This window comes from Schistocerca nitens, chromosome 7 (assembly GCF_023898315.1).
Source record: "Schistocerca nitens isolate TAMUIC-IGC-003100 chromosome 7, iqSchNite1.1, whole genome shotgun sequence".
Classification (NCBI taxonomy): Eukaryota; Metazoa; Arthropoda; class Insecta; order Orthoptera; family Acrididae; genus Schistocerca; species Schistocerca nitens.
In genome coordinates this window covers 305916546-305921545 of record NC_064620.1, presented here as the reverse complement: position 1 = coordinate 305921545, position 5000 = coordinate 305916546, and the positions used below count along the sequence as shown (strand labels likewise).

Here is a 5000-nt window from a genome sequence, read left to right as displayed (position 1 = left end):
TTCATGAAGAGTTTTATCCAAGATGCGAAATTCCCGCTGTCCCCACACATGCTCTAAGTCTGTGCGCGATTGCGTTGCTCACAGTACGGATTCCGATGCCGAGCGATCAGCTAGAAAGCGCCCCAACCATGTCGATCCCCATGGGCGTTGCACTCGCAGTCGCAAAGACTCTGGGCAATGGCTAAAAGCGCTCCGCAATATATTACTCAGACGGGTAATGACGGTCCGAGCGCTCAGTGTCAGGAGAGCTTTCCTGAGCCCTGACCCACAGGCAGGGTGTAGCGTATCCCACCCGCAGACATGTGACGTTGTCACACGACCAGTTGTCACTAATCGACTGATTGCCGATAATCGTATGCCATACACCGGGGAAAGCTGCCGCAAGGGGTAGCTACGTAATGCAGTCGCACCTCTACTACTGTACAGAGATAGAACACCGCGTGACCGCAACCAGATTAAACTGATACATGGCGCTGATTACTAATAGATGCAGAGCCATCGGAATATAGATGGCATACGACATACAACAGTCCCTATACATGCTGACAGTCTGTGCACACATGCGAACTACACGTCACCCAGACACTCTATCACACACTACTCTCTGGCTGTAACAGACACAGACAAAATATCTAAGCACCAGCATGGAACAACATCCAGTGCATCCTCTCCGCCACATTACACCATTCACACTATGATAACAAAACCAGGAGGTCCACCCCAAAAACAGAATATCTCACTCTTCCAACAACCATCATTACTCAGATAACCCACAAACACCCACACATGTCCTACACAGGGGTGCAACCAACACCACCACACTGCCTTGTCTCACAGCATATAAGCAATGGCAGGAATGAAAGACACAGGCCTGCCACTCCCTTGCCACACCCACGCAACCGGCGCACCACCTCCCCTGAGAGAAAGGTGCATCCAGACGTGACACATCTCAGGGTGCCTCAGGCGTCCACTTACCATCATCACTATGAACGAACCTCGTCCCCTCCCCCCTCATACACCATCCCTTAACCTAACCTATGTTGCACCTTAACCTAACCTATGTTGCGCCTTAACCTAACCTATGTTGCGCCTTAACCTAACCTATGTTGCGCCTTAACCTAACCTATGTTGCGCCTTAACCTAACCTATGTTGCGCCTTAACCTAACCTATGTTGCGCCTTAACCTAACCTATGTTGCGCCTTAACCTAACCTATGTTGCGCCTTAACCTAACCTATGTTGCGCCTTAACCTAACCTATGTTGCGCCTTAACCTAACCTATGTTGCGCCCTAACCTAACCTATGTTGCGCCCTAACCTAACCTAAGTTGGGCCCTAACCTAACCTAAGTTGGGCCCTAACCTAACCTAAGTTGGGCCCTAACCTAACCTAAGTTGGGCCCTAACCTAACCTAAGTTGGGCCCTAACCTAACCTAAGTTGGGCCCTAACCTAACCTAAGTTGGGCCCTAACCTAACCTAAGTTGGGCCCTAACCTAACCTAAGTTGGGCCCTAACCTCACCTAAGTTGGGCCCTAACCTCACCTAAGTTGGGCCCTAACCTCACCTAAGTTGGGCCCTAACCTCACCTAAGTTCGGCCCTAACCTCACCTAAGTTGGGCCCTAACCTCACCTAAGTTGGGCCCTAACCTAACCTAAGTTGGGCCCTAACCTAACCTAAGTTGGGCCCTAACCTAACCTAAGTTGGGCCCTAACCTAACCTACGTTGGGCCCTAACCTAACCTACGTTGGGCCCTAACCTAACCTACGTTGGGCCCTAACCTAACCTACGTTTGGCCCTAACCTAACCTACGTTGGGCCCTAACCTAACCTACGTTGGGCCCTAACCTAACCCACGTTGCGCCTTAACGTGCCCTGTAATTGTTTGTTATATGAATCTAGAAATTCGTGTAGCGTTGCCTAATCGCAACCCTCTCAACATAGTTCGCTGCGCACACACTCTGGTGTCCTGCGTATTGACTCATGTTACGGTGCGTACCCTCACAACATCTAGCGAGTGTTGCGTACGTTCCACATGGTCCCGCTATCCACTGTAATGTGTACTGCTATAAGACGTATATCGCCCCCCCCCCTCCCCTGTCGCCTCTAGTTCGTCAGTCAGGAGTTTGCGTGTTCAATGAGCTTCGCAGCTGTGCAATGGCATCGGCATACGTACGCGGGCCACCTTCCACGTGTTCTCTCGTGCATACGTCGCAGCATGTATGTGGATTGATGTGGCGTGTCGTGACTCATAACATCCAGGCATGCAAGACCCATTGAATTCGCAAATGTAGATGGACGTCTACGTTTGCTGCCCAAGTTACGCAAATGAACTGGAAATCCGTTGTTGCGCGGTTGTTCGCGCTGGAGGTGAATCGTTGATATCGACGATCGGTACAGGTATTAACCGGTTGCTTCAGCGACACCCGTCATACCCACGAACGTGAGTGGGCATGTGGGTATGAAGCGATACGCGGCGGTGGCTGGGTGGGACCGTCCCCGGCCGGTGAGGGGGGGGCGCCCGGCGTGCTGGCCGCGCGCTGCGTGGGCGCACGCGCGGCAGCCGGCTGGTGGGGGCGCCCAGTGGCAGGCGCGCCGGCTGACGGACGCGGCAGGCGGCGCATCTGCGTGCCGGCGCACCCAGCGCGCGGCGCCGTGCGGCCAAAGTGGGTCCTCCCGGGCCCGGTGCGAAGCGCGGTGGACATCTGCAGTGTGCTGGTCCGATTGAGGACTGTGTGCGTTGAGGATGCGCCGCCGCCCGGCACTCGGCGCCGCGACGCCGTCTGCTGCTCGGTCGCCCCCGCGGTTCTCGCAGGTGGTTTGTATCGCAGCTGTGCGGATGTGTTGGCGCGTGCGCTGTGCTGGGAGAGTTCGCTTTGGCACCCAAGTGGGGCTCTGCCCCTCTGTGGCGCTGGCGTTGGAGCTGCCCGGTCACTGTTTGTGGCCGCGTGTTGTCTCCCGCCGGCAACACCACGACAGCACGCTCCCGGGCCTCTGTCGGCAGCGGCAAGCTCAGTTGGGAGCACGGGTGGTCGCACTGAAAGCGTCTACTCGCCTATCTCCGGGCGATTGCGCCTCTCTCGAACCCGACCAAGTACTTAGGACGGCGCTGCGCGCCGCCGGGACCTGAGAGGGTTTCGAGGTGTATCGTGCAGGGGAGCCCAGCCTCCTCCTGTTTGCAGAATAATTGAGCGGACGCTTGCGTGTTCGCGCGGGCCTCCGGGACACACTCCCGGGCGGCCGGCTGCTCAGCTCTAGTTGACGCAGCTCCCTGGTTGATCCTGCCAGTAGTCATATGCTTGTCTCAAAGATTAAGCCATGCATGTCTCAGTACAAGCCGCATTAAGGTGAAACCGCGAATGGCTCATTAAATCAGTTATGGTTCCTTAGATCGTACCCACGTTACTTGGATAACTGTGGTAATTCTAGAGCTAATACATGCAAACAGAGTCCCGACCAGAGATGGAAGGGACGCTTTTATTAGATCAAAACCAATCGGTCGGCTCGTCCGGTCCGTTTGCCTTGGTGACTCTGAATAACTTTGGGCTGATCGCACGGTCTTCGTACCGGCGACGCATCTTTCAAATGTCTGCCTTATCAACTGTCGATGGTAGGTTCTGCGCCTACCATGGTTGTAACGGGTAACGGGGAATCAGGGTTCGATTCCGGAGAGGGAGCCTGAGAAACGGCTACCACATCCAAGGAAGGCAGCAGGCGCGCAAATTACCCACTCCCGGCACGGGGAGGTAGTGACGAAAAATAACGATACGGGACTCATCCGAGGCCCCGTAATCGGAATGAGTACACTTTAAATCCTTTAACGAGTATCTATTGGAGGGCAAGTCTGGTGCCAGCAGCCGCGGTAATTCCAGCTCCAATAGCGTATATTAAAGTTGTTGCGGTTAAAAAGCTCGTAGTTGGATTTGTGTCCCACGCTGTTGGTTCACCGCCCGTCGGTGTTTAACTGGCATGTATCGTGGGACGTCCTGCCGGTGGGGCGAGCCGAAGGCGTGCGACCGCCTCGTGCGTGCTCGTGCGTCCCGAGGCGGACCCCGTTGAAATCCTACCAGGGTGCTCTTTATTGAGTGTCTCGGTGGGCCGGCACGTTTACTTTGAACAAATTAGAGTGCTTAAAGCAGGCAAGCCCGCCTGAATACTGTGTGCATGGAATAATGGAATAGGACCTCGGTTCTATTTTGTTGGTTTTCGGAACCCGAGGTAATGATTAATAGGGACAGGCGGGGGCATTCGTATTGCGACGTTAGAGGTGAAATTCTTGGATCGTCGCAAGACGAACAGAAGCGAAAGCATTTGCCAAGTATGTTTTCATTAATCAAGAACGAAAGTTAGAGGTTCGAAGGCGATCAGATACCGCCCTAGTTCTAACCATAAACGATGCCAGCCAGCGATCCGCCGCAGTTCCTCCGATGACTCGGCGGGCAGCCTCCGGGAAACCAAAGCTTTTGGGTTCCGGGGGAAGTATGGTTGCAAAGCTGAAACTTAAAGGAATTGACGGAAGGGCACCACCAGGAGTGGAGCCTGCGGCTTAATTTGACTCAACACGGGAAACCTCACCAGGCCCGGACACCGGAAGGATTGACAGATTGATAGCTCTTTCTTGATTCGGTGGGTGGTGGTGCATGGCCGTTCTTAGTTGGTGGAGCGATTTGTCTGGTTAATTCCGATAACGAACGAGACTCTAGCCTGCTAACTAGTCGCGTGACATCCTTCGTGCTGTCAGCGATTACTTTTCTTCTTAGAGGGACAGGCGGCTTCTAGCCGCACGAGATTGAGCAATAACAGGTCTGTGATGCCCTTAGATGTTCTGGGCCGCACGCGCGCTACACTGAAGGAATCAGCGTGTCTTCCTAGGCCGAAAGGTCGGGGTAACCCGCTGAACCTCCTTCGTGCTAGGGATTGGGGCTTGCAATTGTTCCCCATGAACGAGGAATTCCCAGTAAGCGCGAGTCATAAGCTCGCGTTGATTACGTCCCTGCCCTTTGT

The 5000-nt window shown here is 54.3% G+C and overlaps 1 non-coding gene across 1 annotated transcript in view; it reads left to right on the top strand.

Annotated features, from left to right (window-relative positions):
- Positions 1-3264: 3264 nt before the first annotated feature.
- Positions 3265-5000, top strand: part of LOC126196868 (small subunit ribosomal RNA) — a 1909-nt gene continuing 173 nt past the window's right edge. The window contains exon 1 of the ribosomal RNA XR_007539298.1: positions 3265-5000. This exon is cut by the window's right edge and continues 173 nt beyond it. This is a non-coding gene — a ribosomal RNA (small subunit ribosomal RNA).